The sequence below is a fragment of the Agelaius phoeniceus genome, chromosome 6, assembly GCF_051311805.1.
Source record: "Agelaius phoeniceus isolate bAgePho1 chromosome 6, bAgePho1.hap1, whole genome shotgun sequence".
Lineage (NCBI taxonomy): Eukaryota > Metazoa > Chordata > Aves > Passeriformes > Icteridae > Agelaius > Agelaius phoeniceus.
Window position 1 is genome coordinate 30,097,740 of NC_135270.1, and position 21,508 is coordinate 30,119,247.

Consider the following 21,508-nt stretch of genomic DNA (forward strand, 5'->3'; position numbering starts at 1 on the left):
CCTTGTCTGGGCAGAAGGTACTGGTTCCACTGGGGCTCAGCAGAGGTGCAAAATTGGAGTGCTGAGGGAACGGCAGAGACACAGGCAAACACCTCATGGGTGCTTTTGCCATTGGCTGCTTTCGCACCCTCTCCCCCAAGCCTCCCTCATAAGGACTTCAACTGTTCCCATGGCCAGCAATTTTGTTTGGGCAGCATCCAGCATTGCTTAGCAGATCCAAAATGACACCTCACACATTCTTGAAGGTGTGAAAGAAACAACCAAGCTGAATCGCTTCACCACCCTCAGGGTACTAGAGGTGATACCATAGACTTGCCAAGGAAAACGCAAGGACATCCACAAACATTTCACGACCACCTTCTTTGAGTCTGCTTTGTTATTAAACAGTCCTGGCTTTTGGCATTAGCTGGAAAGCAGAACATACAACTGCTCATACAGGACCCCCGCCTTAGCTTTCTTGTCATATATCCTCAAAAGGGCAAGACTTTTCAGTAACAAGTTGATTTATGTCATCCAATAAATATATTAATAGTCTTCGTATGGGTCATTTACAAGCAAACAATAACTCTGCAGGTGGGAGGATGGGGCTAACATCATAGGCACCAAACTGCCAGCTGGACCATGGCCTGAGGTTCAGCTACCTGGAAAGAGTCTGGAAGTTAACAAGCAAGAAAGTGGATGTGACGTGGAAAGCTGAATGTGAGAGGGAATATTATGAGGAGCTGGCAAAGGGTGCAGGTGGTGCTGGCTGGATCCCTCGTGTGGTTACGGGGAACGTGTGTGAGCAACAGCTGAACCACAAGATAGCTGGAGTGGAGCACTGGGGACATTCTGGGAAATGGGGCCTTGCCAGGCCAGCATGCCTGGTAGCCATACCTGCAACAGCATATAAGTCTGAGACAGCCTGGTTAGCAGTATCAGAAGTAGAAAACTCAAAAATGGATATATGGCAAAACCAGGACTACAAGGGAAAACTAGATAGGTTGTCTCTCTGAATTGAGGAACAGAAATGGAGATGCAGGGGTGGTAAAGAAAGAGGTCAAGGAACACAGAAATGGATAATAAGACACACGATTCACGTGTCTGGGAGCATTGGTCAAGCAGCCCTATGCTTGACCACTGCAGCTGGAGCCAGCAATGAACCAAACCCTTTGTTTCTGACTATGCCACCAGTCAGACCACCCCAGCCAGAGGACAGGGCTTAGCAGGGCAGGGGATTAGCTTTCACTCGCTGGACAGACAGATTGAGCATCCCTATTTGGTGCCTGTTCCAGAGCAGATGGCATTAGCAGCCATTCACCACTGTGTAACAGCTAAGATTTTGGTTTTCAGTCCAATTAATACAGTTAAACTATTGGAACTAAATAAGGTGCCTTGTTTACCTTCAAACTCATGGTCTACACCCAAGAGAAATATTTTCCAGGAAAACCATTTGCACTGAGAAATCAGTATTGCGTCTCCTCTGCCTTAGTGTAGCCACTGATTAGGAAATAGAAAATATGCAACAAGCCTTTCTGTGAAGTGATGCTTAAAAGCTCTGCAAGCACTCCCAGCAGAAGTTATAAATGCAGACTTCAAAAACTTGTCAGAAAAAAGCAAGTTACTCAGAAAGTATTTCATCTGAACATTTACTGAATGCTTCATACAGACTTATTTTACTGAAATCAGTCAACCCATCTCCAGCTTGAGAGAAATGCATCTTTTCTTTAACCTCTACAACATTTAATTATACCTCAGATCACCCACAAATCAGCAGAGTCTGTGCTTTTCAGAATTTCTCTGTATCGGTGTTGCCATATCACTGTATTTCTGTGCTGCTGCCAGACCAGCACTACTTGTAAGTACCAGCTAAGAAAAGGTGATGAATGACCCCACAGAGACTAAGCTGTGAGATATCTCTCATGGCCCAAATATTAAGCAGTGGATTCACCCTTGCAGCCTTTTCTCAATGTTCCCAAGTCTCCATTCCCTGGCAGATCCAGAGTTTGTCCTTGCCTGGTCCTAGCCCTATGCACCCAGAGCTTCAGGTCTTTTTTCCTAGGGCAGACTGGCCATCTCACTCTAGAGCTCCTGATTCCTTGCCCCCTGCTGTAACCTCTTCTGAAGGCACCTTTTGCTCTAGCCTCACTACAAGGAAAATAAGTTACTTAGATTCTGTATCTACCAGCACTTTGGAAAACGCCAGTGTTGCCAAGGCACTGCCAGAGGGCTGAAAGCAGACAATTTTTTTTGCTGACTGCTCTCTCACAGCGCAGAAACATGTGCAAAGCTGGACTTAGTATATTGTCAAATTCATCACATATGATAACCAGTATCAATTGTAGAAGTGTTTATGAGAAAGCAAGAGAAAGCTGGGGACTTTTAGCAGAGCTGGGCAAATGAGCCACCATTAAGAATTCTATACAATTTGAACTATTTATCCAGTTAAGTCTTTATTTCATTTTAAGCAACATCCCTTTTGCCACCTCAGAGATTTTTTTCCCCACAGTTATTAGGATTTTTCAATATTGTTGCCTTGATTTGGGAGAAGAGTATATCTCCTTTTGTCACATCAAGCTACATTCTCACATAGAAAAGTCAGGCAACCAAGCTGATTTTCAGCTACATCTGCTTTTAGATCAGAGCTGTTCCCCTGGTTAACCAGTGGGATGGATCAGTAGTCATGGCCCAGGATGCCTGGGGGTCTTTATCAATAAGCTAATAGGTCTGAAAAAGGGCACCTGATGTGAGGAAGATGCACTAAGAAGAAGAGCAACATGAACTAACAATATCTTGGGACTAGCATCAGGAATTCTAATGTAAACAGTTCAGATTTTTGTAGGTAAATCCATCACTCCACTCACAGTCCCAACGAGCTTATATTCAAGAGTTTCTGCAGCCTAGAAGGGCAGCAGATCTTCCCACCTGCACCACAACCCAACCAGCACCTTTACAAAAATCACAGCAGTGCCCCGGAGCCCAGCCCTTTCCTCATCACCGTGGCCAGGCCCAGACCCCATGTTTGGTACCACTGACAACAGCAGAACTGCCTCAAGAAGGGGTACATCCATCCCTCTATGGCTTCTAAACTTCCCTCCTTGCTGTGATTTCTCATGAAGCCTGAGAACCTCTGCACTAATTGGACAGCCTCACAAGAAAGGGCAATTTGTTACCACAGGAGCATATTTCACGTGCAGCACCATGTTAAACACCTGGTGTGAGGATTCTGTAAAATTTCAAGCTAGAGCTATGGTCTTAACACCACTGACTGGGGACACACATCCTTACTTTATTCAGCTGTCCCATTTTCACTGCTTGCAAATTACTGACCTTCCCTTAGCCCCATCTCCTCCACGCCTGAACTAACACAACTCAACATGGCCTTTCTGTAGGCTTGTACTGCATGAAGCCTGTGCCATTATTTCTTATTAATCTAGATATCACTGGGCTTAATGGCAATCCAGTTTTGCCAGCTTCTCACAATTCCCTCTCACATTCAGCTTTCCACGTCACATCCCCTTTCTTGCCCGTTAACAATTTAACTGAGCATATAGGCATTGCCAGGTTACTTTAGTGCTTAAGGAGTATCTTTCCCAACAGCCATTGCTATTTTCCATAGATTTACCACAGAAATCATCTCCAATTGCCACAATCAGGACTAAAGGCACAACTTCCACGACCCAGGCACAAAAGTTCTCTGTTCCCTCAGCCCCACAATATGCCTTGGAGACAGCAATGGCCATCACCAGCCTTTTCTCAAAAGGATGATGAGCTAGTCTGTCATATAGTTGTGAGCTACTAAGCAAAGTAAGCAGGTAATTTTCCAACAGCGACTAAGTGCAATTCTGAATTTGAGGTGGAATTTGTACATTCACCTTCATGGTTTCTGTAATGATATTTCATGTCCTCCCCTCACCCCCTATTCCATCTCTCCAAGCCGAAACAGCCTAGGAAGGGGCTGATATCCCTTTGCCACCCACACAGATGTCTGCACTGCCAAACCAGCACCAATGGCCATGCCCTTTTTCATCACCAGGCCAGCAAGAATCCAACCTCACCTTCACATCCACAGGTATGCTTGCAATTAGAGTAACTTTTGTTTTCATTATGCGAGACCCAAGTCTTTGGGCTGCAGTGGTATAGGGAGCTCAAAGCTGTGAATCTCAGGAGGCACCTACACAGCACTCCTGCTGCGCTGCCCAAGTCACAAGACAGGCAAGGAAAGGATATCCAGCAAGAAAGAGCGAGCATAATAGAATCCAGCAGAGGCTGGATATTGGTATTTATGGTAGTCCTCATCAGGTTCCATCCTTCCCCTTGCAGCACTCTTATGAGTAGAAAAAGATACCAGTAACCTTGTCTACTCTCTGCATGTAACTCCCCTGCTTGCATGCAGAAAGCCAGGCTGGCACAAGGAACATAATTTAAGAGCATCGGACCTCAGGCTTAGTAAATTGAGCCCATTGTACAACCCCCTGTCTGTATCACTGTACATACAGAGTACATAATTATGAAGCTGCATTTTTGCCTTCTGAACAACCTTCATATGATACCCAGGAGATATTTCCCGTTCTCAGCACTGTTGTGTCATTAACTTTCCTGCTTGTTTTGACTGTTTGTCTCTCAAACTGAAGTGTCTAGAACTGGGAAAGCCACAACCAAGAAAAGTCATTAATACAAAGATAACTAATACTTATAATGGACACTCAAAGAAAAGTATTCCACAATGCATTATCTTGTTTTCCACATAGCTCAGTAAGGGCTAGAGTGCCTTAGAGCTCTATTCTGCTTCGGGTCCCTTCCATTTTCCTCCAAGCAGCAAGGGCACCTCAGAGCAATGAGGATTTTCTGGCCCTTTAACAATCCCCTTGTCCGCCAGACTTCCTCCTTTCATAGCCCCCATGTGCTCCCTCCCCTCTTCCCCAGGGCTAGTTAATATGTGCCAAATCCTGACACCCTGAATGGTTTCCCAACGCCGACACTAATCACGTTTTCGGGAGCAGGTCAGCAGTGAAGGAGCTGAAATTCGTGTGAAAAAGTCCCTGGGATGGCCCCGGTGCCTCACACCTGCATGCCCTATTCATCTGCACTGTTTACACATTGTCATCCACAATTAATTCTTTCCAGGGACGCTCCACTGCCTGCCCTCCCGTTGCACAGGGACCCCATTCTGAGCTGTTGTGTCTGTTAAATTGAGCATGGGGTGCTGCGATTAAATTAAGTTTTGTGGCACTCTCTCTCTTTCTCTCCCTCCCTTCCCTTCTCTTTTCTCTCCATTAATAACGATGCCTGATGGAAGATTGCTGGCACTGGAGTAAAGAAGTAATTACAGGCACTAAAAGTAGGGAAAGAAAAGTTTCTGTGTGGAAATGTGAATGGGGACATCTTTTCTGGCTAGCCGACATTTCTCTCAGCGCGAGGTGGGAACCACAGCCACATGCAATTCCAGGATACAAGCAGGAGAAAGGAGAGGAGGGCATGGGGGCACACATGATGATCTCCCATAGAGCAAACTGCCAAAATTTCGTTGTGTGAGTGTCTTTAGCCACTGGCCTGAATATAGGTTTTCTTCAGCAATTCACATTTTCACCTTCTACTACAGCTACATTTGTGCATATACGTGGCATGCACCAGCCCGGTTGCTCTTCTCACAAAGTGTCATACCCAAAGGCACAGGGAGAAATTCCCTGGCTAACAGGCTAGCAAGTCACCTCCTCACACTGGCACACTCCTGCACTGTTGCGTAAAACAAGGAATAAGAATTGCTCACTGGAGAGGAGAAGGAAAACAAGAGGACAGGAATTTGACCAGCTTCTGCAAAACCTCAAGGCAGCAGCTTTTTTTGCCAAGTATTTTGCTCATGCATGAAGTGGACAACTGGTTTTTATTACTGGGACCTCTTCAAAGTTGAAGAGCCATTTTTGCTGAAAACAGAAATGTGCAGATTTCCAAGCAAGTGGAGCTGGGTGGATTTGGCTTTACATCTTTGTTCAGCTACTTGCAGGACTCGCTACCACAACAGACTGCAGTCCCACAGCATAGCATACAAAGCGTCCCCTTGGTAAGAAGGGCAGGGCTCAGACTCTTCCAGCCAGCAGCCTGCATTAGAGCTATTGCCAAACTAAAGAGCAGCCTCTGTTTGCTCATGTCAGCCATACACCAAAAAAACCCCACCAAACAACAAACCCAAAAAAAGAAAAACATCTGAAAATCACCTGAAGGAAAGTTCTGAGACCCCAATATCCAAGACACACATGAAACATAACAAAATTAATTGACCACAAGCACAGTCTTTTAAGGCTTGGCAAATAGCAACCTCTCTGATTTTTATCCTATGCAAGAAAATTGCTCCTGCAAGACAAAAATCTTTATGTTGGCAATTAAAGAAACAACCTCCTCCTAAACACCACTATAAAATACTGTTGCACGTACATAGGAAACCTGCTGGATGTAAAGCACGTGCTACATCCCCCTCTAGTGCTGAACTACTACAGAATAACAACCTAATGCTGCTACTGCTTTCTTCAGGTGGAGCAGAGACCTTTCTGCAACAATCCATAATTAAACTCCATAAAAAACCTGAAAGACAGCTGCCACATGTGAAAGGCACTTTATGGGGTGATTGCTCTAAAGATGGATTCACAGGGGCTGAGAAGTCCAAGAGTCCTTAAAATTAACAAGATTTTAATACTTCCTAAATACCAATGTGAATCCAGGACAAATTTGTTTCATTTAGCTAGTCTCCTTATTCATTCTGTACTTCCTTTTAAAAACTAGGGAGCTGTACACATCACACACCTGATTAACACCTATCCCATGGCATCACAGGTCTTCAGAGCTTCACCAAGCACCTAGGCAAAACAGCCCCTCTATGAGCACCAGCTAGAATTATGACCCTCCCAGTCATCTTCCACCACAGCAGCCATGGTCTTGCAGGCCTTATTCAGGTAAGGAGCCTGGCTGAGTCAGGCAGGGAGCACCAGCTTTCACCAGCTACCCGAATTCTGTTGCATTATCTTGTCCCACCTCCTGCCTCACCTACAAGGACCATCAGGCCTGACACCAGGGGTGTACCAGCCCTACAGGTCTCCAAGGTGCATGACAGCTCACACCAAAATCATGCGGACTGCGAGTCTTAGTGCTCAAGCATGCATGGCAGTGTGTGTTGCATGTCCCAGACTCTCCCATGCTTAGTGACACAGAGCTCTTCAGTCTACATTTACCTTGTGTCCCTCTGTGCAGGAGTCTCAGGCTGTTAACAGGAGAGGGAAGAAACCAGAGAGCAGTCAGGCATCAGGGAAAGTCAGAGCCGAAGAAGGCCCTGGGGGCTGGAGAGAGCAGAGGCAGTCTGGCTTCAGCAGGTTACCTGGGTCAGGCTGGGTAGAGCTCAGGATTTACAAGCAGCATGGGCACAGATACTGGTCTAGCTGGCAGCCCCAGCTGGATGTGGGAACACAGCAGTACAGCACAACACCAGCACCATGCTCCTCACCCCATCCTTCCTCATCAGCTGACAGAGCCTGCTTACACAGTCCTTCCAACCTGATACTACAGGCACAGAGCACACAAATTTTATCAAAATGCCTCTGTGGCCTTCTGGCAAAAACACCATCACTCAGCAGAGTGGTGCAGCTGAGGCTCCTGTACCAGCCAGCCATGTTTCACCACCAGCTGCAAGCACTCTCTGCCTCCTCTTTTTATTCAGCCTTTAGGAGAATAAACTCAATCCTTCTTTCCAGGTGGGTGAAACTTGCCAAAGAACAGCTGAACATAGGTCTTTATAATGGAGGTGTTTGAGTAACCTTAGTGGCAGGTGTTGAGAGCAGCCCTGCCTATGAAAACTTGAGGTGAAGGCTCTTGATTTAATTATTTTCCTGAAACAGAACTACTAGTACTCTTGGTAATATAACTGTTACAAAACCTGCAAGCTGCCTACCACCCTTTCCTCCCATTGAAACAATGAGAGTGGAGGATGTTCAGCAAATTATACCACTTGCCCAGTTAATAAACAATTCACAAAATTATGCACTGTTTTGAAGTGCTCTATAAACATATGTTAATCAATCATTAAATAATTAAGATAACTCTCTGTTCTTTTTCTCTGGCACTCCCGAGTTGATGGATGTTCCTATAGCAACAGAGGAGCAGGAGTGAGGGCAGGGGAACGCGGGGCTCAGAGGCGATGCTTGCACAGGACCTTTGCTCTCCAGCCCTCCAAAAGTCACGCAGGGCAAGCGGAAGGGGGCTGCCAGAGGTGACATGCAGGAAGGAGGCTTTCAATTTTAATGGAAATTCTAACGATGACAGTCTATGCAAATAGGTACATGAAAGAGGAGAGGAAACAGACCGGGGGGAAGGGGGAGAGAAATTAACCCTGGTTCAGATTTCAAAGCAGAGCCAGGAATAATTTTTGGAGCTAAGAATAGTTGCAGTGCATCTTGTTCTCACTGGGCTTGAGCCTTGCATAATCCTTAGACTCGGGGTCTGAAATTTCAGCTGGGAGGGGGAGGGAAGTCAGCCTGAACAGTCCAGGAAATGTGGCTGTCCAGTCTGCAGCTCCATCACCTTTATGATTCCTTTGTGTCACCAAAAAGCACTCTTTAACAAAGGAGCTGTCCTTCTGCTTTTGCAGGGCCCTTGCAGTTGTTTTGCAAATGAGATTGCTTGATTGGTGAGCAAAATCAGAGATCTTTTGAAGCTGTTGCCCAGGAAAGGGGGAGGGCAAGGAGTTCAATTATCCCTCACACTAAGTAGCAGGATCAGCTTCATCCTATAAAGAGCTGTTGAGAATGAACCAAAGCAACTTCTGAACTGACTTTTACATAAATTTCATCAGAAATCCCAGGAAGAACTTAGAGCCACCTGCAGAAAAGATCAGAGTCTGCTGAATTCCCAGGAGATGCTCCTGTCCCTTTGCAGCCTCCTCACCTCCCTTGAAGACAGCTGAACCAGAGGCTGCCCCAGCCCCAGCCAGTCCCCAAGCAGGCAAATAGGGTCTTCAGCTTGTTGGGAAATCTACTGAACCAACACCAAAGGGCAGCTCCTCCACTACAACCAGCCTGCAGACCTTCTGGAGCTTATTGTGTAGATCACATTAACACCTAGTGGGAATCCACTGGGAGATCTTTTTAAATCAGAAAACAGTTTCTGCAACACAAAAAGTGCCTATGGGAAGAGAGGGATGCTGCTGACAAGAAATGATGTTTTGTCACAGTGAACTGGAACCAAGCACTTTGCTTCAACTACCACAAATTTTTTCATTTCAGCTGAGTTCAGCGTGGAAAGGAACTTTCCCGAAAAGGCCTTGTTTTTTTTTTTCCTGTGCTTGGGGCTTGTGGCTGAGCACTCACTGAGAACAATGTGGACCTTACCCAAGTTTTATGGGAGCTGGGCAGAGCTCCCAAGCAGCACAGACCAGAGGAGAGAATGGGACCCAAAACCAGGGAAAGGCACTGCCTATTTTAATGTTAAGCAGACTTGAAATTAAACATTTCATGTCAGTTCAACAAATTGAAACAAAACATTCCTACCTCAGAAATGTCAAAATGCTTCACTTTGATCCAAAAAAATGTCAAAACAGAACAGGGAAACATTTCTGAACATGACTGTTATAATTCCAGGAAACAATTTTTCCTAATTTTTGCCCCAGTTTGTTCTGTTCTGAAAAACAGAAATTCAAAATTTCACAAAGCTGTAGTTAGTGCCATTTATCACAGGAGGGACCAATACTGCTTATACATGCATGTGTGTGTGAGCATTGTCACTCCCACACACAGCACATCCACTGTGCCTTTCAGTGGCACCCCCAGGACTCTCTCTCTCAGGGCTGGTTTCACCACCAAAGAGCTGCCAGGCCTCCAGCCCCATGACCAGAGAATGCCCTTCAGTCTGTAGGAGGTCCCACATGCCTGGGAATATCCAGTACAGGTGCACTGTCAAACACAGGTGGTGGCTGTCCACAAGTTACCTTAAAAACAGAGTGTTTAGGGCTGGCACAGCCATCTCTACTGTCACCACAGGGTTCAAACACAACCCAGTTCAGAGTCCTCCTGCTCTCCTCCAGGGCAGACCCAGGGTTTGGTGCTGATGTGAATAACAAGAAACTGGTTTGAATAATCTCCTGTTTTGGGAACAAGTGTTAAAAACAGCATGTACTTTTAAAAATGAGGGAAGAGTGTAGGAATTTCACAGCTGTGGTATAATTTGACCTGTGATGTTAATTTATGTTGCTCAAGATCCTCTCCCCTGAGCATAATTAAGAACATGCTAATATGGAGAAAGATGACATGCTCCTAATCATGCACTGCATGCCCAAGGTGGATCCACGTATCTACTTTCACCTCAGTAAAGTGGAGTCCTAACGCTGCATCCAGTAACAGTTTGATGACTTTGTATGGACTCTCCTACAGCGTTCTTGCTGTCCAGCTGAGGGCTACAAATATGGCTGGCTGTGTCACTGGTCCCTTAGAGAAAGTGCTCCCAGGAGTTCTCTGTGCCAGGCAACAGCTAAACCAGGGAATAAAATCTTCCCCTGTGCTCCCTCTCTGCCCACCAAAGCTTTTTAGCTGTTCTGTTTCCCATTTGCTTAGAATAGACTTCTTCTTCCAAAAAGCTAAAAGACATTCTAAAACATCTCTGTATATTTATTTTTCACAGTCTTTCAGTGTTGACTTCCTCTCCATGACATACCTTCAGAGTCCCCTGGTGCCAAGTCCTGTCTTGTTCCTGTAAGCTGAGGACACTGTAAGGGATCCACTGTGGCTCTCTTGCACTGGTGGGATAGCTGACATGACCGGATTAGCCACATACACCTTAGCCCTCTAGACCAAACTGGCCAGGACTCTATGCTCCTCTCCTGCCAGACTCTCAGCACTCATTGCCTTGGTTTCCCTACTATAGACCAGTCTTTCCCTGGTACCTTCACCTGGGGGAATTTTCTGTATCTTGGTCTCTTCCTTACTGAGGGAAAAACTCTTCTTTTAAATATTTCCCAGCTGGCATTTCTGCAAAAGCAGCACCTATCATCATCCCTGGACATACAGTGTTGCACCAGGAGACATATTTCTCTCTTTTTTTATAATAATGCATAATAATATTTCATTCTGCTAATTCTCTGATTGTCTCCAACACTTCCAAACTCATTCACCCTCTAACCATGTAAGAATAAACTGCAGGGACAATTCATATTGCATCTACAGCTGAACACTCTCTTGCATTCCATGGCTGCCCAAACAGTACTCTCTGGACTCATTCCCTGTGGGTTGGCAGGATCTCAGGGCTTACAGGCTCTCTGAAGCTTGTATCTGATGCAAAATCAGTTTCTTGCTGAGACGTTGCAGTTCTTCATAAGGCTCCTGCAAAAGCCTAAAAGAACATGCAGAAGACTATCCATGACAGGGCTGTCCTGAGCTGCAAGAGGATCATGGATCTGAGATGGGCTGCCTTCCAGGTGATGATTGTTGCCACCTCCTCGAAACAGCTTGCAGCAGCCTTGCCAATTGCTGGGTTTCATCCCTAAATATAGGAAGGTTTTAGGCTTTATGTGATGAAGATGAGTAAGAGAGCTTCCTTGTAGGGACAGAAGTGTACTGACACTTCAAGGAAGCAGTACAGCCCCTTTGAGAACCAAGGTATGCATTCTTTTAAAAATAGAAGATAATAAGATAAAGTATAACCACGGGAAGAGAGAAAATTGGTGTGTAGGTTATGTTCCAAAAGTCTCCTCACTGAAGCTTCAGAGGTTGCCATCATCCCCCTTGAAGATTATTTCAAGACTAATATATGGATCTTGAGTGTGGCTGTTACCATGGGCACATATCTAATCAAATGGGGCCTAATTATGTATATTACCCAGTGTGGCATTTGGAAGCACTTCAGTGATGATACTTCTGCTTGTCTGACAAATAACATGATTATTCAGTAAGCTGCATATGTTTTAATGTTGGATTTTTGTTATTTGGTAAGAAACTGTCTAGCTAACCAAAAGTGCTTCTCACTTGCAAAGTCATAGCCATTAGCAACCAAATTCAATTAATTACGTTTGATAAGCTAATAAATATATTTAGGACTTTTTGTGCTATGCTCAGTCACCTTTAGAAAACACTTCATCATTAGTCACCAAAAAATGAAGTGTTCTCTTTTTTCCAAGGATGAGAGCACTTGAAAAATTAAGTTTAACATTATAAATTACAATGTTATTTGCTTTAAAAATAGATTTTAAAATTGATGCTTGCCTTCAGCTTCAAAACTGGTCTGAAAACAGATCCTTTATAAATGTTTTGGATTTATGGGAAAAGCAAGGAATTTTTCAGAATCATGTCAGAAAAAAAGTTGGTGACGCTCATTCTCATGGCCTCACTATATTAAAAATGTGTCCTCCCACCCTGCTACAATGCCCCCCAACACAAATAGAAGGCAAGATTTTTTCCTGTGACACCCACAGAAGAGGAGATTGCCAGCAGAAAGACAGTGAGATGGGTAGTGACAGAGGCTGCAGAGCTGGGCCATGTTTTAAATAATCTGTGACAATGAGCTGGGAGACAAGACAGGAGCCTGACAGGCTTGGGTCAAGGTCCTGGGGAGAGGAGCAATCCTACCTGTGCATACAGCAATGTGCTTTCCTTTTTTGTCTTTCTGCTAGCTTTACTTGACTAGTTTTCTTATAACTATATTTAGGAAAAAGAAAGAGAAAGACCCCTCTGGAATTGTGTTGTTTTACCTTCAATCCCCATCACACCCACACAGCTGCCAGAAGGACACACAGTTGGGAGAACCTGCCAGTTAGAGCAGCCTCTTTCTTCCCCTCTTCCATGCCCTGAAATGATAACAAGAGAAGAAAGAGACCTTGTAAATCACCAGGTAACCAGAGGCACACCACCTTCTGTGCTTTTCTTCCCGTGACAAGGATTCCCCAAGTCTGCAAGAGAGAAATAGGCAAAGTGTGGAGTTCAGTACAGGAATGAAACAAACTCCTGAGCTGCAGGAGGAACTGGTAGAACAGAACAGAAAACCACCCAAACTGGAGGTGTCCCATCAAGACTAGCAGTAAAAAAGTGCCTCTACCAGAGTGAGCGATGAGTAGGTCAGACCATGACAAGACAGAAGAAGTACTTGGCAGGATGAGCCATGTGATGTCCAGATGAGAGATCACTGATACCAGCACAAGTTGTGGCAGGTTGGCTTAGTCACAATTCTTTTAGAAACCCATTGGTGAGCACAGCTGCTGATCAGAAAGAAGGCAGGGACTCTCTTTTGCAGCCTCAGTGTGGACGTATGAAAGACCCCCACTTTCTTCAGCATGAGGTTACCTGCCCCAACCACTGAATAGTGCCCAGTCTTACCACTATCTTCAGCATGAGGATACCTGCCCCAACCACTGGGCAGGTGGTTGGTAAGGGCATAACTTACCTGGCACTGCCAGGTAAGTCATGCCCTTACAGAGTGCTGAGTGCTCCTGCTCCAGCTGCTCAATTAGCTTGTACTGAGCTGGTAGGATTGGAGTTCATATGGCTGCCACTGTAACACTTAGGTTAGATGCCATTTATGTAAAATTGTAATGTCAATAATAAACCACAAAACAATAGTTGGAATATGGGTGTCCTTGCTACAGATGGGAGTGTATCATTCAATTCTGATTGTCATCTGATTCAGCCAGCAAATTCTGTGGCAAATCAATTTTGAAGTTCCCGGCTTCAGTTACTCTGTGACACCAGGCACCACACAGCCTCCTCTCCCTCCCCCAGCACCCCACATCATTAAAAGTAATTAAACTCTTGTCCTGTGGTGTCCAGGTGTCACAAGACACCTGGTAAGTCTCACCTCTAACCTCTAACTACCCTCTTGGCTGTGCTAGAATAGCAGCACTGCAGATGCTGCCTGTGGGGCTCAGTCTGCTCCCACCAAAGTGCTGGGTGAGCTGCTGGCAGGGCACCCCCAGCTCTGCCTGGTTTTCCAGGGCACAGTAGGGAGCTGCAAGTTAATCAGCAGTGCCCCACAGCAGGTCAGCACACACAGCTATCTGTGTTTTCCCATGTTTGTCATTTTCCATCAACCTCCTTTTTCCTCTAAACCTCTTTGGTGTACCAATTAATCCAGAGGGTTTTCATTTACTCGGGCTGTCCAAATCAGCAACACACAAATACCCCCCACAATCTCTGCCAACAGCTCGTAATACATTTTAACTGCTCCTTGGCCTTTGATGTGTTAGCCTTCTGGGCAACATTATCATTACCCTTTATATACCTCTGTGGGTGAATGCAGCGCTGCACATGCTATGTACAACGGGTTTGTTTGTGCCTGAAATAAAGCACATTGTCCTAAGAACCTGCAAGAATTGTGCCCTCTTTGCTAGCAAAGCCCTGAACCAGCCCAAAACAAACACAAATAACATCCTGGGTTATGGAGAGCTTATTTTCAAACTGGAGGAGCAAATATAGGGAGGAACAGGAAAACCAAAAAAGGTGTTTGCCTAGGGAGAAGCTTTAGTGGGAGAAAAGAGTCCTGGTATACTCTGGAAGTATGGGCATCATGTCAAGGAAAGCAGATAGGGTGCCATGCAGATGTGCACATGCTAGAAGTACATATGGAATGGAATACATCATTCCAGCTGAAGTATCAGATGCAGGCAAATTCAGGAAAATATAATGGGAAAAATTTAGGGAGGCGGGATTATTGTGGTCCCAGACTGGGGAATTCTTCACAACTTTAGAGACATTTATGGTTCCGAGGTCTCTTGTAATTGAAATAGTTACAACTCTGTTACAACTGTATTTCTCAGGGAATATAAATCAATGTGGGTGGCACCGGCTGACAATTTGGAAGGGTGCTCAGCCCAGCTGGGAAAATGTGAAAACAGTCAGAGCCCTGAAAGATTAGTTAGAGATGGCATAGGTTAGCCAAGGTTGGTTCCACAGGACCCACACGACTCCCAGGTGCTTACAATAGAGGGGTGGAAAAACAAGCTCTGTGTAATAAGATATTTTAGTGGGAAATGATGGATATACAATGTTAATATGGGTACACCGTATTAACATACAGAGTACCTAAGCCCAGCCAGTGAGGGAGGGCATCCAGACTTTGCCCAGCCAGCCTGTAGCCCCTGAAGTTTTCTACTTGTCTTGCCAATTCTTTTACCAAAGGTAATAAATTTCTCCTCCAGTCTCCACAGTCACCCTCTAGCTGTAAAACAAAGTGCTGCTCATTGTTGCCCTCCTTTATCCAGAGGGCTGATTTTTTTTTTATAAATTCAAATAATAACTTCCCTGTTTGCAGGCATCATACTGTAAAGGATGGGCTCGTCTGTGCCCATGCAGCACAGACCTTGTTAAAGTGAGCATGGCCAGCCTCCAGATCCTCCAGCTCTGAAAGGGGCTTATACTAGATTAAATTAGGAGAAGCTCAGAAAGCTGAGAGGCAGAGAAAGGGGCTGCCTGCATTGGTCCCTAAAACAGGAATGAGCCCTTCCCCACTCCTCCGAAAGCACGTGGGGATAAATGGATCACAGAGAAGAGCTATTGAAACGTGTCTGGGGGAGGCCTGGTTTCAAGCAGGGTATGGGACACTGAACAATAGCTGCCATTTTGAAGCAACTGGAGCCCAGAGTGCTCTTGAGGAGGTGACGGAAAGCGCTGTCACAGGGTTCGACCCTGGCTTGTGAAATAAATGGCCCCTGAGAGCTCATTGTGCAATGGCTGCTGACGTGCAAAGCCAGCGCTGAAAAACATCAACTGTGCTTTCTAAAAATATGAAAGAGCAGTGCCCAAGGGATGTGGCTTGGGAAGGGAGAAGCAGAGGGAAGAGCCCAGCAGTGTTGCTGTATCCCTGCAGGATTTCTGGGAAGGCACTGTGCCTTTCTGTGCCCTGCTGAGAGCAGGGTCACACTGGGGCCCTGCTCATAGGAGTCACCAGCCGTGCAAACAAGCCCCTGGAGGAAAGAGCCCCTGTTCTTCATGAGTCCTCAGGGAAGATCACACCCCTACAGCAAGCTTTGCAGGTGGGAGATAATCCTCCAAGCCAAGCTGTTCACACCCTGGCTGCAACTGAGCAGGGACAAGGGGTGCTCCTGCCCCTGGTGAGCTCCTTGGACCTTCCCCACGAGGACAGTGGGCTGCAAGACCTTGGAAAGGTTTTGCTGTCCAGCAGGGCTGAAGGATGTGGCCAAACACAACCAGGCAGCGCAGCCCTGCCTCTGCCACTTCAGGAATCCTGGCCACTGTCACCACCTCTGGCTGCCCTTCCAAGCCCCCAGAGATGGGGGAGGCTCCTCAGCTGCAGGGGAGGCCGGCCAAGAAAAAGGTGCAGAAAGAGTTAAAGCTGGTAATTAAAATTCCCAGCAGAAAAATATGATCTGGGGAGAGAAAAGCATCCTTTCCAGCACTGCTAACCCCACATACTCAAAAATTATGCATCAGGCTCCAGAGAATCACAGCTTTAAAATTGCAAGGCATTTTGTTCTGTTTTTCACAGAAAATTATAAACATTTGAGCTTTTCCTACTTGCACTCTGGTTTCCTGAAATTTATGATCACATTTTCAAACTTTTCTGCAAATCCCTGAGGGCAACAAACTTATTTTTTTAAAAAATAGAATTGAGTAGCTCATCTAATGCCCACACCTTTGCACCAAACAACAAAGATAAAAGGCTTACACTAAAATGAGGAGTATAGGAAACACTGGAGATCTCAAGAATGAACACCCTGAAGTAATTTTTCTCTAGGGTTGCACAAAAAAATGTTAAGATGTTTTAACCAACATCACATTGCTTAAGTATTTTATTTGTCAGCATGAAGAACAGGTCTTCAGTGTCATTTTGTTTCCAATAATAATGTTGCTTGCAGCCAAGCGCTGCAGGAAAGTTAAAACTGAGGCTGCTCTCCCTGCCTTAGGGGCCAGAGGAGCACAAAGTTTCTAGGACCTTATGGTGTGCTCAGCATTGCTGCTGCTCATGGAGCAGGGAAGGCTGCAAAACATTATGCAGTGTGAAGCCCAGACCTGGCCTTCCATCTTTAGCCTGATCCATACAGAAATGTCTTGGCCAAAAGGGGCAGGTGGGTGCCATTAACTTATTTTCTTTGTGTCCAAAGGCACTGAAAGAACTGCCACATATCTTACAGGGGGACGTGTGTCACAGAGCAGGTAGACTGTGGGAAATATATCAGCCAGTAGAGAGGTCAGTGATCCTCCAAGATTAAAGGCTGATCTGAGTGTGAACTCGCTATCATGTCTCTTGAAAGGATTTGGCATGTAACAGCCTGATTATTGATTGCTGTCCTTAAGAGAATGTGATCCTCTCCTTTGCACTGATCCTGTTAGCTTTATTTACCACAGCACTTGCTGAAACATCCTCTCGCAGAGATAATGGCTTCCTTTGGTTGCTGTCAGAACAAATGGAAACAAAAACACGCTGCTAATAGTTGTGTCCTACTCTAATTAATTAAAGCAAGACAAAAGCACTGCATTGCCTGGGTGCCTGGAGAGGCCCCAAGCACAGGGGCTGACCACAGGAATACCAATAACACAGCAGTGCCTAACACACAAGCTTTCCACCAGCCCAGAAAGTCAGCAGCAAAACATTCATGAGGAATAGGAATATGTCTGGCACCCAAACTGGGATCTAGCCACCCAGAGGCTGCTGTTCTAGACAGACCTCAGCCCACATGGGCCTAAGGAGCTGCCAAAGATGGCAGATGGGTAAAGTACAAATTAGCAAAGGGTTTTCAACAGTCCTCTTGAAATTTTTGTGGCACATCTGCACCATACAAAAAAGCCAATAGCTCTGTCTAGGCAGGCAGTAACAGAGTTTTAGCAGGATGGTGGAAGAGAGGCAGAAATTGGCTCGCCTGCATCTTACAGCACAATGCTAAGCAAGGAAATAAGTCCAGCTCTCTTCCCTTGCAAGTGAAGACCATAAACTCTGCACATCCTGGCTCTTCAGACTGAATCAGGGTCCAGTCACAACAAGTACAAGTTGAAGAAAAAGGGAACAAAGTAAATGGAGTGCACCAATCCAAACTAAAAAGCAGTGGCATAGCCACAGCACTGAGCACTCACAGAGCTCACACTGTAAACAAACAAGTCCCCATATCCAAGTGCTGCTGAACACCCAGATACTTACTTATGATTTCTCTGCTGATGCATTGTGGTCACAAGAGCTTGGCCAGCAGTCCAGGACTATCCAGGCTTCAAACATCCCTTGGGAGGTGGTTTCAGGTGCCCCTTAGCTATGGTGCTGCCTTGTGAATCCCTGCTGTCCTCCATGCCCACTTGGGGTGCTCCCCTGGGCTGGAACACTCAGGACACCCCAGTGAGTGTCCTGTGGGAGCCAGTCTTTCACACCAGCATTTCTGTGCATGCGTGAGGGTCTTGGACTCTTTCATTAATCCTTGGCTATTCCTGAGCACCTTATTTCTTATTTTCCACTTTCCTAACCATCTCCTGTATTAAATCTTCATATTCATTATGTAGGAAGAAGGAAGAAGGACTAGTGCATGTCACTAATTGAGCAGTTTAAAGCTATGATGTTAGAACTTGAGCACAACCTAATGAAAGAAATGACTTAAAATATAAGCTTTGATACAAAATAAGTATACTCACCTCAGCTGAAGGTGCAATTGCCTTTTGTAGGTGTACAGCATCCACTGCTGGAAGTTAGGCAAACAACTGGGCAACCTTCTGCTGCCCACAGCAGCTCTCACAAGCTCATGCCAAAGAGGCTTCTCACATGACCCAGAGAGAACACAGCATTTTCTGTAGAGTTATCACCCTGCAAAGGTCAAAGAACAGTAGTTAATGTTCATTTCTCCTCTGAAGCTAAGAGCAATAGTCAAGGCTATAGCGATTGGAGACAGGTTTAGGGAAATGTCCTGCTGACACCATTTTATCAAAGTTGCAAGAAAACTTAAGCTGTCCAATTTTTCAGAAGCTGTCTTTGACATCTGGTCCCTAAAGAAATGAAACATTCAAGATTACCTAGACCCACTAATTACATAGTAAATAACTACAATGGACAATAAAAATATCTCTTCCTACAGAGAAAAATAAGCATCACAGACACGAACAGACTTCCTTCTATAGAGTTTTTCATAAAAAATCTGCCCTTGAGGTGAACCTGCTTCAACACCACACTGACACCCTTCCTGCAGACAGAGGTAGGAAAAACAGAGACACTCTTTGTACCTGGGAAGATGGGTTGCCCCCAGAGCTCCCCTCAACCCATCAGCAGGGGGGTTTCTGCCCCAGACCTGCAGCTTGCTTCCCACCAAGGGAAAACAGTCTTTGCCATGTATTGTCACACTGGCCACTGCTACAGGTTCCTTGAGGAAACAGAAAATCTATCACAGCAGGCAGAAATCCATGGCAACCTGGGCTTGCCTACCATACACATAACCCTTCTCCAGAGCTCTCTGTCTGGAATAACTTAAAATCCTTAGGGTAGTATCACCACTGGAAGGATGGGGTAGGACCCTTCCCACTCACCAAGGCCCTTAGGTATTTCCCAGTGCTGGTGGAAAGCCTCGCTCAAGAAATTCAGAGGGAGATTCAGTGCACTGATATGATAAAAATGTTGGTGTAAATGACTGAAGCATCTCACGCTCTCGGGAGCAGAATTTCTTTCTACAGAGTTGCCTACACTGCTCAGGGTATAAACAATGCCTACCTGCCCAGCAAACTCAAATTTAAAATAATCTGACAGAGAAGAGGCATCAGAGCAAGCTTCTTTTTCACTGCTGGCCAACAGGGGCATGCTCTGGCTGACATTGACAAGACCACCCTGGGTCTCCAGCAGGGACAAAGCCCTCAGCCACAGCTGGAACAAGTCATGCCAGGTCATGATTGTCTCTGCAGAAGTTCTCCTTGTTCACATTCCCACTCCAGCATAATGCCCGCATGTGGGCAGGGCTGTGGTGGGCAAAGTGCTACAAAGTCATACAGAAATTAGCAAATTGATTAGCCAAGCACATAACAGTACAGTTCCCACTGTTTTCACAAATCTTACCTGAGCAAAATGTGGGCAGCAGAGGTCAAAGACATGTCTTGTGTTGTGGGCCAACAGTGTGAAATCTGACATAATCAAGCACCACTGCTCCTGTTGGGCACGTCTGCTGAAACAGGGCCTTTAGGCAGCCACTAGACTGAGCTCAAGTTATGTTAAATTCCGTAAAAACACAGGAGAGATGATGATCCCAGCTGCAAACTAAGAAATTGGACTTCAGCCCCCGACCACTGAAAGGGGCACATAAACCATTTTATATATATCAGAGGAATTTCTGAAGCTGCATTATAAAAGCATGAAGCACTAACTCCTTACAACAACAACAACAAAAATCCACAACACAGTTAATTTTGAGGTCCAGCAGGAAGTCTGCAAAGTCGTATACATTTTCTTATTCTTTTTTTAAGCACTTCCTTCAATGCCTCCGGCTTGCTAAGCATCGCTTGATGCCTGCTGCATTAGACCGTACCTGTGAATCTGGAATATCTTACTCGGTCAAGGCGACCTAAGCAGTCTTAGGGCGGTGTGTTTTGGGCGGTGCGCTCTCCTCTCCGGGCATGCGATCACTGCCCTCCAGCGGCACCGGCCGGGCAGGACCCGCCGCGGCTGCCGAGCCAGGCCAGGGCCAACGCTGCGCCCGCCCGGCTGCCGCAGCGCCCCTCAGCCCTCAGTGCCCTCCCGCGGGCCCGGCTGCCCAAGCGCCCCTCAGCCCTCAGTGCCCTCCCGCGGGCCCAGCTGCCCCAGCGCCCCTCAGCCCTCAGAGGCCTCCCGCGGGCCCGGCTGCCGCAGCGCCCCTCAGCCCTCAGTGCCCTCCCGCGGGCCCGGCTGCTGCAGCGCCCCTCAGCTCGCACTGAAAGGCAGACAGCACTGTAAGGGCAGCTGGGAGTTTTCCTTTCAGGAGCTGAGGCCTTCCAGGGAGCGGCCGAAGCACGGAAAGGGCACGCTTTGCTCAGGGGTTAAACAGCCGGCTCCTGCAAGGCGAGCGCATCCTCTGAGGCAAGGCGGGTCCTTGGGCACCAGGTGCGACTCCCGGGCCCGCTGCCCCGCAGTGGGAGCACACTCCTCTTCCAGCCTTCCCACCGCCCAGGCCCCTCTGCCGGGAGCAGCAGCTTTACAGCTGAGATACAGCTCTTTGGCCACACTTCAATGCAAACTCCCAGCTCTGGTGCCCACGTCAAATAACTAGATGTCCAAGCATGAGCCAGAGTGAAATAATGATCCTACTTTCTTCAACCAGTCTCTTCCTTGGCTCCTGTGGTGTTTCCTCCATTAACTACCAGGAACCAGTAGGAATGCTTGAACAATGTACAACTAACAGGCATTTTTTTTAATTATTAGAGTCATTTAAACATTATTCTACAGTCCTGGAAAGGGTGAGAATGTTAGAACATTGTCATTTTAAAAACCTGAGCTACACTGAGTTTAGGGGAAGAGGAGGTGCTGCTGAGGCAGTAGCACTTTATAAGCACTTTATTGCTTGGCTTGACTCGTTCTTTCTTACAAAATTCAGCACACAGCTGAAAGACAAACATGGTGAAAA

The 21,508-nt window shown here is 46.2% G+C and overlaps 1 long non-coding RNA gene across 1 annotated transcript in view; it reads right to left on the minus strand.

Moving 5' to 3' along the window:
* Nucleotides 1–19,269, minus strand: part of LOC129121980 (uncharacterized) — a 30,165-nt gene extending 10,896 nt beyond the window's left edge. Inside the window, exons 1-4 of the long non-coding RNA XR_013182796.1 lie at nt 19,152–19,269; nt 18,570–18,738; nt 12,698–12,793; nt 9,510–11,493 (exon numbers count right to left, since the gene is read on the minus strand). This is a non-coding gene — a long non-coding RNA (uncharacterized LOC129121980). The remainder of the gene's footprint in view (nt 1–9,509; nt 11,494–12,697; nt 12,794–18,569; nt 18,739–19,151) is intronic.
* Nucleotides 19,270–21,508: the final 2,239 nt, after the last annotated feature.